This window comes from Danio rerio, chromosome 10 (assembly GCF_049306965.1).
Source record: "Danio rerio strain Tuebingen ecotype United States chromosome 10, GRCz12tu, whole genome shotgun sequence".
Lineage (NCBI taxonomy): Eukaryota > Metazoa > Chordata > Actinopteri > Cypriniformes > Danionidae > Danio > Danio rerio.
The window spans coordinates 42,650,753-42,664,897 of NC_133185.1; the positions used below are offsets into that span (position 1 = coordinate 42,650,753).

The 14,145-nt window shown below is 35.2% G+C and overlaps 1 protein-coding gene and 1 long non-coding RNA gene across 12 annotated transcripts in view; one reads left to right on the plus strand and one right to left on the minus strand.

Moving 5' to 3' along the window:
• msi2a (musashi RNA-binding protein 2a) overlaps nucleotides 1-14,145 on the plus strand; it is a 288,870-nt gene that overhangs the window by 21,165 nt on the left and 253,560 nt on the right.
• On the minus strand, nucleotides 11,560-13,063 carry LOC141376439 (uncharacterized). Its single transcript, XR_012386508.1, has 3 exons — nucleotides 12,966-13,063; nucleotides 12,322-12,369; nucleotides 11,560-11,636 (listed from the first exon to the last, which is right to left on the minus strand). It is a non-coding gene; the product is annotated as an uncharacterized lncRNA (long non-coding RNA).

Below are 14,145 nucleotides of genomic sequence, written 5' to 3' on the forward strand. Positions count from 1 at the left end.
AACATTGTTTTCTCTACCAAATATTATCCTATCTTAAGGAACTGTCGATCAATGGAAAGCCTGTTTCTTTAGCTTTCAGATGTAACAATCTCCATAAAATAAAATTGACACTTTTATAATTAGTTTTGTGCTGCATGTTTTGTAGTATTGTTCCTTCTCTGTGTTCAAAATTCTGCTGTAATGCTTTAGTTGGTTGTTGCTTCCCTCGGACGATAAAGGCTGTGAGATAAAAACAGGTGTGCAGTGAATCCACACAGATAAAAATGAAGGACAGCTGACTCCTCACTCTCATTCAGGCATGTTATTCTACTGCTGTGTTACTCAAACCAGGCTGAGTTATGATTGTGTCCTCCTCCAGGACCAACATTTGCATGCAATGTAAAATCAGCAAAGCATAGACTGAGGTGATTTGCCTGTATGGTTACTGTGTGGTTACTCTCTGATTTTCTTCTGTGTCTCTCCTTTTTATTTCAGTAGTCATCTCCTCCTCCTCCTTTGCTGTGGGCCTTTTCATCTGGTGTGTGTCAGTGTGTTGTTGCGCTATTTTCGAGGAGATGTATTTTGGAACTGTCTGAACATGACTCATGATGTACATGATTCTGTCTGTCTTTCTCATTGTGAAGTGTTTGTGTTTGTATTAGCTTCAGATGCAGTCATCTTAAAGAGGCAGTTCGCTTTAAAATCAGCTGTCATCATTTTCACCCCCTCATTGTTGTTCCAAGCATATTACGGAACAGGGGGTCTCAACCTTTTTACTGCGGGGCCCACTTCCTTCTCCAATACATTTTTTTTAAAGCCCACCTGTCTGACATTTTCTCTAAAATTATTTATTAACAAATAATATATTAATATATTATATTTTATTAACAAATAATGTTATATTATATTATATTATCATAACAATATATATTTTACATTTGTTGTGCCTTTTATTATTTTCTATCAATATTTTATAAAAAACATACTTTTATTTAAATTTAATTATATAGAAAACAAAAACTACATTATAAATAATTTTATGTATTTGCATTTTTTTTTTAAACACAGATTTAAAGAGAACCACATGTCAACAGGGATATTGCAGAAGACCAGCTTCTGCTTTAAACTTCACAGACTAAATTTACTATTTAAAAATATACTGACAAATGTAAAATACAGTAAAACACCCAAAATCTGTTGAAACGCATCGATCTGATGGCGGTTGGGTTTGCAGCTGGATATTTTTGGGAGATCGCTGACACGAACGATGAACAGCTCCGCCAGAGCATCTGAAGCTTAAATGCAAGATTGTTTTACTTAATATGGCAGAAACTCTTTTAAGTCCCACTAGATCCTCCTGTATGGGCACACGTTCACACAAAAATACAGAAAGAGACACTTTCACTTCACGCATAGTTTATGAATAAACATACTGATGTGTAGTAGTTGCAGACGCAATTATGAGGCTGTTTTTGCGCAGAGTTTGAAGAAATCAATCAGAGAACAGGAGAGTGCATTACTTCGATCATTTTAATATAGCATATTATAATGCAATCCAAAAATCATAGTATAATATTGAGAGTTCATTTCAATCTGGTGGCCCACCTGCAGGATCGTTGAGGCCCACTAGTGGGCTGCGGCCCACTGGTTGAGAATCCCTGACATAGAATATGATGGTTTAAAGTTGGGCTGGGCTTTATGACAATCTCATATACTGATAATGATATATATATATATATATATATATATATATATATATATATATATATATATATATATATATATATATATATATATATATATTATATAACTTTTTATCTATATGAACACGGAAATTTACATTTAAAGTATACACTACATGACAAAAGTCTTGTTACCTATCCAGGTTTTTGGAGCAGCGAATAATAACTTGACTTGTACTTGATCCATTTGTCCTTTGATGATATTGTCCTTTCCTGTGGCAGTCCTCCAAGCTGGGAATCATACACTATATTCATTCTTTTTCCACTGCTCCATGACTTTATATTTTATACTGGACATTATTTCTGTTAGGAGACCAGACTTTTTTGTATAAGCATAGTCAGACCTTTCTGTCCTAATGAAATAGAAAAAATAGGGCATGATCATATTTTATTTTGGTAATACAAGCGTGATCTAGAGGCCTTTGCCTTTTATATAAGCCACTTCTGATACCAAATGATCAACTAGAAGTCAAGTTAATATTTAGTGTTCCTAAAGCTTGAATTGGCGACAAGACTTTTGTCAGGTAATGTATAGGCATATTGCACAGCCCCATTTTGAAGATTGCAGGCATTCGACACAAAACCAACAAAACATTTCTTAAAATATGTTTTTATGTCCTGGAAAGGACGAAGTCATGCGAGTTTGGAATTACATGAAAGAGAGAAAATGATGTGTAAATGATTTTTCCCCCTCTCCCCCTTTAAGGCTATACCTCTAAGCCTTCACACAGGAAAGTCTTGTCTTGCAGTTGATTTTATTGAACTGGCTGTTGGTGTTCAATAGTCCACTCAGACTAGATACATGTGCTCAAAGACACTTTTCAGAGGGGCATTGTGCTCTAAGAGGTGCTATCATAGAGAGCGGCGTTCTAGGACTTTAATATCTCTGGGAGAGACTGTGGCTTGTGGCTGGAGATGTTTGAGAAACCCCTTTATGCCCCCAACACCACATGGAAAGAGGAAGCGCCTCCAAACAGAGTTTTAGAGCAATTACAGGCCGATCAATAGAGAGAGAGCAGCAATAACAGGACATTTCCACAACAGCAGGAGGGCACACAGAGAGAGCCTGATATCCGGCTGCTGGATTTGGGTTTATTAGATGGAGACGGGGGGTTTAAGCCAAGATTTTGTCCAGTACACAGCTGCTCGATCAACCCAGATCAAGGTGATGGACCATGGGACTGATAAACAACTGGAGTCTCTCTCTCTCTTTCACCCCCCCCCCCCCCCCTCTCTCTCTCTCTATGCTTTTGTTCTGTGCTCACCGTAGACTTATGCCTTTTCTGAGGGGATTTTTGTTGTTCAGTGGCTTTTTGTACTATGAGAGATGGGAATAGATCGCAGGCTGCTCTGGGCAGAGCCACAGGGTGATTGTCTTTGACAAGTCCCTTGTCAAATCAAAGAAAAGCCGTTGCAGTGTTCCCATATCTTATGGTGTTCAGATTCATGGAGGCCTGCTGGTTTTGCCATAATTCTGGTTTGGTGCTTGGTTCTTGATTATACTTTTTTTTGTGAAATACTTTTACTATTACATAAAAAACAGACACTAATTTGCTTCATTAAGGACCGTTTACTGTCATATGAAGGTTTGACATTATAAACAGTAAAACCATACATTTAGAAAGTTAAATAGATAAACATCAGTCTTTTGAGCTTTGTTTACATGATGACATTGTAGACCTTGTGTTTGAAAGTCTTCAAGACAACATTTACACACATTCGCAAAAATGGACGAAAAATGCTGTAAGTATACAAGGCCAATTTTGGCGCTGTCATATTGATTGTAAACTGTAGTTTTAGGGAAGTGACTGCACTGATAAACTGGTTTCACTATAAACTGTGCTTTAATTTGTCATGGTAATAGTAAAGGCTTCTCAACACCGCGTTTCTGCACAGAACAAACTGCTGTAGCTAAACAAAGTTATGCCAACTCTGCGCTAGATTAAAGTTTCGAGCTTGTACACGAGGCTACAACCCACACACACTGAATTAACTATGGCTGAGGCTATTAACTTCTAAGGGCTTCTTTTGCCCTTAACATGTTGCGTCTTTTGTGTGCGCAATTTCGTTATTTTATTTCTTGCATGCAAATTGGGTGACGTACACGCGGTGCGCATATGGAAATTCAGATCAGATCTGAATTCGTTCAGATCCATAATATGATGCTTAGATTTATCATATGATGCTTAGATTTACATGAGACAAATACGGTTTTTATTTATTCTTATTTTCATTTGTTTATATATTTATATTTACATACATTCATTCATTTTTCTGTAATTTATTTTCAGGATAAAGTTATTAATAATGTTTAAATACCAAACTTTTTTTTTTTAGGTCCAAAGAAAAATGGACTTGTTTTTTTATTATTGTTTTGTGCTGTATTATTTGGTTGCTGAGCAGCAATAAATAACACTTTATAATGTGAGGAGTTTTCACACTAGTTGTGTTTTAAAATTAATGAATGCGCCATAATTGTGTTAACCGTAATTATTATTCAGACTATAATCCTACAACCAAAATCTATTACCGTGCATTCCTAGAAGAGACAATGTGGCGACAGTGACTCAGCATTCATGTCTATGTAAAATGTGCTGCGTGTGGAAGATGCGTTTCACTTTTGATTGTAATGTAAAGTAAATGTTATTGCACACTGAATATGAAAATTGTTCGTAAGCTTTGCACATTAAAAAATAAATTCGACCTAGCGTTGTGTTAATCATATTAACACAATGCTTTTGAAACTTGTGTCCAACATAAAATAAATTTCAATCAGGTTTTATTTTGTTTTTAATTTATTTTTCTTTGTTTTTCGCATGTGAAAAGGTGATTTAAGAGGTGTTTTGACAATTCAGGGCCACCATACAAGTGAAAGGCAAACTCCAAAATGAAGTCTGAGAAACTAATCCACTTAGTCTTGCAACACAAAACCCTTTATGATAAGTTAAGTATGACCGATTCTGACAGGTGATTGCGGAAAAACTTAAAAACCAATCTTCACTACTAAAAGTTCTTTTTTTTTCTAATAGTTTTTTTGTTTTGCTAATTATTTTGCAGTGGATTAAAACGCATCGGACTCTTTGTGCAAGGTTTGTGCGTTACAAATTTTTCTGATTTGAATACAAAAAAAAACATTCAAAAATTTCTTCTGTGTAACAAAGACCTTAAGTCCACACATAGCTGAAGAAGCATTAGGAAATTCATTGTTGTGCATCTTTGGTTTGACTTGCTTTAATCTACACACCTCTGAAAACATAGGTATGACTCATGTATGATGTACATGACAATAGCAGCGATGATACCCATTTTCAGAGTTATGCGTTTTCATTCTTAAAAACAACGTTGTATAAACAAATCAGCAAACCGCACAAAGATTCCTGTTTTTAGCTGACAACGTTGCAGTGGCCCCATGGTTTTAATAGAATTGTATGCGATTGGGAATTTATCTTGAGTGCAAAAGATTTTCCCTAAAATAGTTCACATTTGGCTCAAGTAGTGCAAGCATGCGCAAGGTGTTACTGTATGTAGTTCACTTAATAGCTGCTGGTGTTTCTAATTACATGCTTTTGTGAATTTTACATAAACCCCCTTTACTCCAGGTTAAAATGAATCTAGTTTCTGGTCAGTATTCAGTAAACACACACTAAGCCACATCCATGCTTTCAGGTTACAACTGAAACTCACTGCTCTCTCCTGTTCTCTACCTGCTGTTATAATCTCTGCTGCTCCTCAAACAAAAGACAAGATTCAGTTTTCTCCTGTCTCACAGAAGTGCGCTGCCTTAATTAAATCAGTTGGTCTAACGGATTAATTAGTCTGGCTGGACGTTTGCTCATTTGGTCCTGGGAGAATTGGAGAACTATGGCTGCGTGACTGATGTGGAATCAGGTCGTCCCCAGCCCTCTGTAAACTCATTGCTGATTTGCTCATACTTCAGGTTTTTTGAAGGGTTTTAAAAGGTTCAAATCTGTGAGAATCTTCGAACTTTCATACTTTTACAGTCGATGCAACACCATTTTGTAATTACTTGCTTTATGTAAGCAGCTATGTAGACAATGTCAGCAGTCTTGTTTTGACTATAGACAGTAAAAAATATGGACGTAGTATCCATGACCTCACCCCTAGGATTCTGAAGAGTGCAAATGAAGCTACAAGTGGGCATGGCAGACCGTTGCCATTTTGTTCATCGTGCCAACCAGGGGTTACCAAAAAAGAGGCGGAGCGTAAGCGTAGCTACAGATGGCTGCTAGCATTTTGCTTAGGCTTTTCTTTGGGAGAAATACCTCATTACACGCGACTCGTTTGTGTTCTGACAAAATGTGCTTGGTTGTACACTATATCAATAAAGTGTTCACTCTTTTAGAAACTATGTTGTAACACATTGAGCCACTAAGCATTGTAACTTGTGCATTGAGCACTCAGCTGGCTGTAAACACCTTTTTTCCGCTGTAAATTTGGCCATTTTAACATTGGAGTCAATACAAATATTGCTCTTATGGAGCCAGGCCTAGCGTAATTTCAGTGGATTGCAGTTTCAGTTACTTTCGTATTAGCTTCACGAGGGAGAACGGGATGTTGCCGCTTGGTTTCGACACACAACACCATTTGCATGCAGTGCAGCCACTTGCAGTTGAGCATTTTAGGCATTTTTATAGTTTTAGTAGGCTTTATTTTTTGTCGCATTTTGGCAGTGAAGTTTCAGCTCTATAATAGACCGTAAATATCAAACATCTGCTATTAGATTGAGCAGCATTTACTATACAGAGCCATAGTCCACTGTCATGCTACACAGAAAATTGTGCAATATTTTAGTTGGCGCAATCCTGAAATCAAAATCCGAATCGTTCTGCAATTTGACAGCTGTTAGCTTCACGTTTTTGATTGAAAGCGCCCTCTGGCCTTCTAAGGCGATTTACTACTGATCACAGAGCCATAGTTCTCTAACAAGCTACACAAATTTTGCACTATTTTAGTTGGCGCAATCCTGAAATCAAATGCCGAATTGTTCTGCAATTTGACAGCTGTTTGAGTTACGTTTTCGAATGAGATCACCCTCTGGCCTTCGGAGACTATTTACTATTTAATGACAGAGCCATGTTTCCCTGACCAGATGTGCGTGAGAATTGATCTTGATTTCAATGAATTGTGCAGCCCTTATGCTACTAACTTAAAACATACAATGACAATTCTTCCCATGGTTGCTGGCAGAATTCAGATTATACAGTCTTGCTTCAGCATCTTAACCTTGTATATAAATAAAAGAGCACTGTGGGATTGGGGGAACACCGTGGACTGCAGCTGTGAGCAAATCTTCTGAATGAGCTTCCAACAGCTCCTCTCCCTACGAGCGGACGGAGAGATGAGGAGCTTCATGGAGAGAGACAGTATGGCCGAAGGAGGCAAGCTGAGGTCTGTGTTTCAGCGATGAGGCGAGCTGCCGATCAGAGGGCTTATTTAGTCTGAGGAAGCAGACGTGTCCCCAGGTACATGTACATTCTTGGGTTGCACATGTACAGATGGTCTTGTGTCTTGTGGGTTTGCCTGTTCTTAAATGCGCTGGAGTTGATCTATAGCTCATGGTATGTGCACAGGATTAAACATGCCGATGGGAAAGACAAACGTAAGCCGCACAGTCAGGATGGAGATAAGTATTGCTTTTTCCTGCCCGTCGTCTCACAAAGCAAATGTTTGGACTAGCAGCTTGGTTTGGTTCATATTGCTGCTTATTCTGCCCAAAAACTGCCTACTTAGACAAGAAATGGCCATTTAGGCTACATGTAGAGCAGTTTGACTTTTTAGCTTGTTCCATGATCATAATAAAATCTATTTAATGTCATTTGGTCACTTAGGAAACATTCTATTCTGTTGTAATATTATGATTTACATTTTTTATTAAACTGTAATAGATTTTTATTTTGATTCTTCATTTGATAGAACACTACGAGGAGGATTTTTTTGGACAAAATCTTTTGTAATAAATTAACAGGACTACACCATATTGGAAACATCTGATATTTAGGGATGCAACGATTAAACAATTTCACTATTAACCGCACTTTATTCGTCACGGTTAATTAATCTTGAATTCTTCTCAACACCGTATTTCTGCACGGAACAAAACAGCTGCAACTTAAAGTTATGCCAACTTTGCACAAATGTAAAGTTCTGAGCTTGCACACAGAGACTAATATGCGCACACACAGGATTAACTACACCTGAGGCTATAAAGTAAGGGTTGACTATATACTGCTATTTATTGCGCAAGTTCATTATTTATTTTCTTTCAAGCTGGCATGTTGGGAGTGAGTGACGTGCATGCAATGCGCATGTGGCATGACTCGCTAAATTTTTCCAGGCGCACCTAGTTGTAAAAACTAGGTGATCGTGAGTCACATAACAAGAACTATACACATTTCATTTTGTATTTGTTTTTTCTCTTTAGAGTAGAAAATATCGTACAAGTCCAGCAGCCTTTGACTACATTTGTTCTCTTTAAAAGGGAAATCCTTATCTAATGTGTTGCTTAGATTTACATTAGACCAATACTATTTTTAAAATGTATTTTTTATTCAAAGTTCTGTCGCTTATTTTCATTGTTAATGTTTAAATGCCAAAAAGTTTTCTTTTTCACTTTTAAGTCCAAAGAGAAATGGACTTGTTTTTTTTATAATTGTTTTGTGCTGCATTATTTGATTACTGATCAGCAATAAAATAACACTTAAAATATAAGGAATTTCCATAATGATTTTCTAAACTTGTTTTGATATTAATGAATGCATGATAATTGATAACTGTAAAACTGTTTTTTTTTTCCCTCAGACTATAATCCTACAACCAAAATCTATAATCGTTGCATCCATACTGAATTCGCAATATTTAGTTTAATATTCAGTACACGCCTGAAAAACCTCTTTTAAATTCATATATTTAAAAGGAAGCTATACAATATTATATTTGTACATATAAATTCGATTGGTCAGTACTAAAGCCAAATCTAGAGCTTATCTAACAAAATGACTTACAAGAACAGTCCAAAAACTAGTACACCCAAATGAATGAGAAGATCAATAATTATCAAAAAAAAGTTTAACTTTCTACTTTGGATTGCTGTTGCAGACTCATTTACAAGTGTCCACACAAACTGTCATGCCTGTAACCCATAAGGAAAACTCAAAACATAACAGAAATTGGTGGGCACATGTGGCATATTAATGTAAACAAACATTCTAAATTTTGTGGTGATCGGGCAATAGGTGGCGCTATAATAGTAGAAATGGTCTTAAAACATGCTAAATGGTTTAAAATAGCAGTAAATGTGCTTCCTTTACACACTTTTACACAAATGCACTTAAACTACAGATCATATGATAGGCCTGCTCATACTGACACTAAAACCACTGCTGTCACTCAAACCGTTCATTAAGAATTCATCAATATTTGAAAAACTTACTTTTGCGAACTTGTCCCTGATTTTTAGCTCAATCCCAATGAAACCAGTGTTAGAATCTATGGACTGAGTAGATCAATAATTATCAAAAGAAAATAAAAAACTTTCCACTTTGGATTGCTGTAGCAGGCTCATTTAAAAAGGCATGTGTCCACATTAACCTACATGTCTGTAAACCCATAAGGAAAACTCAACTTCACAGAATTTAGTGAGCACATGTGGCATATTAATGTAAACAAGCGTGCTAATTTATGTGGATATCAGGCAACAGGTGGCGCTATAATAGTAAAAAAGGTCTCAAAAACAGTTTCAATGTCCGTAGAAGCTCAATACAGTGTTTCTATGACCATTTTAGCTACTAGATGGATCAACTTGAAATTTGGCATGCAATGTATTTGCTTAAAGTACTATACTATAATACATACTATAAAAAATAGCCACCATTAGCCAATTAAATTTGAGCGCACTATAAACACGGTTAACGATGAGCGATCAGAATGAAACTCGGTGGGCATGTTGGACCCATGGGCCTAGAGGTCTGTAGAAATTTTGAAAGAAATCATCTACTAGGAGGCAATTTTGAGTTTCTGGAGTATGTAATTAAACATTTGTTAGCTAAATCCATAAACTTTTAATATTCTAATAATATATTTCATTGTCGAATAAACTACTTTCAGGCTTTCTAACTGATAAATAACCTTGCGCTACTAAATTGCTTGAACCACTATAATTGCTGTTTGCAGCTATATTTGTAAATGTTCCTTGTACGTTTGACTTTAAAAACGCCGTCTACAGGCATTCCCTAATTTACGCCACAGAGTCAAAGGTTATTGTATTTTAAAACAATTATAATTTTTGTGAAATATTATTAGTTTAAGAACTGTTGTTAGCCTCATTTAGTTTTTTTTTTTCATTTATTTTTCGTAAATTTTTTGAATTTATTATTTCAGGTAACTAAAATGATTCTTGTCCAGGCTTAGTTATCGTTTACTAAAATAATCTTGATTCTTCACTGCGGTGCCTGGTCAACTATAGCATGTCCTGCGATTTTTGACGATTGCAGATGCGCGCATTGTGATATCAATGCTGAAACAATATATAGTGCATACACTGGGGGTGGTGAGGGAGACTCCCTCACACGATTGTACAGGGTTTGGATGTATGACAATGCATGATAAATGCTCTACACTTACTTGCTAGCCATATTATTTAGTCTTCAAAAATATATTTGATCAATTCAGTGCATTCATGAAAATATTCTTTTCAGGTTTTTATTGAGGCTATAATCAGGACACATGCACAGTCTCTTTGTAGGAAGTGTTTGTTTGCCTCGTATATTGATTTGTGGATTGAATTTTTTCTTTTTGTTTAATTAATCACATATAACAATGGAAACAATAGCGTTTAAAAAGAGCAGTACAGCCCAGATCTCTGATTCATGTGTGTGTATGAGCTGTTTGTTTGCTGCTGTTCGGGACGGATGTGAGACGCAGGCCTCTGTGAGGGGATCTATTGATTCTGCTGCCCAGTTCAGTGATAGTGGTGTGTGTGTGTTTTGAATTGATTCCGGATGCTGTCACTGTTTGTTTTATGTGCTCTGTGGAAATGCGTGTATGTTGTTTCTACACTGTAAAAAATGTTACCTAGATCTAACTTATAAAAAGTGAGGCAAGTGGTTGCATCGGACGTTTTAGGTTGATTCAACTTCCAGCCTTTTTTAAGTATTTTAAACACTAAAACATTGCTTAAAACAAATGCAATAAAATTAAGTTGAGCCAACTAATATTTCTAAAATTACTCAAATCAGATAAACTTACTTTTTTTGTTAAACTTAACTTACTTATACATTGCTATATGTTGACTGTACTTATTTTAATTAAGTATTATGAACTTAATTATCTAAATAAAATTAACCATGCATATTTGATTTAAAATTAATTCAATTAACTTCTGGCTGTAACCTTAGAAAATAAATCTTCGTTTCTATATTGTAAGCACAATATACACTAGGAAAAACAGATAAACAGACTTTCCTGTCAATAACAATTAAATAAGAATGGGAAGATGGATTAAAGACCATAACATGTATTCAATATCAATCAATGTTCCTTTTAATAGTGACTACAAAAAAGGCCATTAATGTGGCTACACGTACACAATACATAAATAAAAACATTAATAATACCAGATCCTATTGAGAAATCATCTAAGGCAACTCAGTGAGGAGATTTGCATATTTTGATGAAGATTTAGGATGCATAATGTCCAGCCCCACAAAGAGTCTCTGATATATCTCAAATGTATACAGTTTTGATGGATACTTGAAGTCGAGGACATCGGTAAGTCCAAACAGGAGCCATCATGCATTTGACAGGTTTGGCAAACCTCTGACAGTCCTATGATAATCCAAACTGTGTTGGCAAATTTTTCTTGTGGGCAGCTGCATGCACCTCTGATTCCTCACAACTCTATTGGTAGAGACAAAAAGAAACAGGACTTCAGGTGGTTGATACCAAACAACATTAAATAGCTAAATACTGAATAGGAAATAACTACAAGTGAAGTTACAAAAGTGCAGTGAGAATGATGCATGGATGAAACACCTTAGTTTATCAGTTAAAAATTACCTTAGTAAGTTACCTTTAGTAAGTTTGGCAACTTATAAAGCATAAGAATGTGCATGCAATTTAGATATTAAAACTGTTTGAAAATGGCTATATGAAAATTATAGAATACAAATTCTATAATTTAATCGTCATCTTCATTTTGCACCAAACTTTGCACGTCATAATACAAATTCTATTAAATAAATAAATAAATACATTGCCATTTTACAAATTACATTAAGGTTTACATTAATTTTTTGCTAAAGCTACATTTAATTGACTTTTTCTATAAATTTAATGTGACTGGCAAATGACAGTTCAGTGATTTAGTGTTATCAGTTAGCTTTATTGAAAGACTGACAGATAATAAGAAACTGCATTAGGATATTTTTTTTTTTTACTGTTTTTACTGTTGCACACATAAAAAAAATCTTCAGATATCAAATGTAGGTTAATTCTATGGAGCCCACTATTGTTTGCAATTTTACCAATGTTTTACTTACCTGCAAATAATTATAGCTGTAATTGTATCTAATGTTTTTCTTACCTGGATGTGAAGTTTGAAGATCCACAGGTAACAAAATCACTTTGGTATCTAAAGACCAAGAACATGCATTTTAGAATGAGGTGCATACAGTTTAAATGGTTCTGTAAACATCAGTAAATGTAATTTAAGTTAAAATAAATTGTAAATCTGTAATTTATTCACTATGCAGCATAAACAAAAACTTATGGAATAAATCTCTAAAACACAAACTTTAAGTTGTACTTTCTCTTACGTTAAACACAAACTACTTAACTGTTGCATATGTTTCTGCATTTAATATCCATCCTTAATGTGCTGCTATAACTTAGGTGAGCTAACTTTAGCTAAGTTAGCGCTAACAAACTGAACCCCCACAGCCCGACCGCCCACCAGTGACCTTGTTAATCGGTTCTGTAACGTTAGTTATACCTACTATTTGTTTTAAAACTACTTTCACTATTTTTCTCAATAATATCACTTTTAATCGTTAGCATAAACTAGCGTTGGTTAGCGTTAGCCAACTTAGCTTTCCATGTGAGAGCAGTCTAACTGTTAACATACCTAAGGCTACAGTACAATTTACAAAGCTAAAACCTCACCTGCCTAGCGAAGACAGCAGTTTTGCATGACTTTACAATTATCATTCGGCTACATTTGCAACTTACCGTGTTAATCAGATCCGCTGCTGGGAGCAGTTAATGTCGACCATTGCAGAAGCTGCGTCTGCCTGCTAAATCCCGGGCAATGAAAAAGGAGTCACGCCAAACTATTAAAATCACGTTTTATGAACACCTTCCCACATCGACAGCTGCTCTAATAAATTGTCTGTGTCAACTCACTTTTATAACATTTATTCTACACAATAACCACGTAAAAAAATCTACTCAAATAAATTGCATTAGTTTTATTCAAAATATACAGTTATATAAAAACTGATATATTTTAAGTAAAGAGGAAGCAAATTTTATTTTTTTGGTATAAAACAAATAAAATTAACTAGATTGCAATTATTTAAAGTAGATAGAACCAACTTTGTGAGTGTAGCACTTTTTACAGTGTATGTATTGTCTTTGCTGGCTGCATCATTTTTGCAGTTCAGGCTTTTTCTTTCTGTTTTTTTATTTTTTTATTTATCTGTATCTCTCTCTAGGAGTCAAAGCCACCACAGCTTTATTGGCATGATCAAAATTTACACTATCGACAAAGCATTTAACATGCTTATAATTCAGTGATCTATGTTCTGTTTTAACTAAATTTGATGGTGGCTACTAGATGAGCATTTTCTAGATGAGCAGATGATTTCCTATAGTTCAGTTAAGCCCTGAAGGAGTCCACTGGCATTTCTTTGTGTAAACATGGACTACAATTATGTCATCACATACTGTATGCTTTAGTTTGCAGAATATAGTGCTCAGTTTTTGAATCATCCTAAACATGCAGTGCCTTGTGTTCTTGATCTGGAGTTAAAACTGTATGAAGCACAAAAAATGTATATGTTATATATTATATTTATGTGTATATATACACATGATGAAGACTATACATTATTTTACATTGGATCATTAAATTAGCGAATTTGGATATTGCTAGAAATCCAGGAGCTCATAATGAACTGTATTTTATTTGTTTCTTTGCTTTACTATATTTCCCAATGTTTGTAATGTTTTTTTCCCAATAACATGAAGCCTAATGTATAGTGCATAATATGCAGTTTCACCTGAAATGACATATAGGTTTGGTTTGATGTTTGTAATGAGTGCTAATTATATTCAATTCCTTTTTAATTTCTGTGAGTTTTATACTTTTCATTTCCTTTTCCTTTCGAAATCACAACATTTTAAGGCT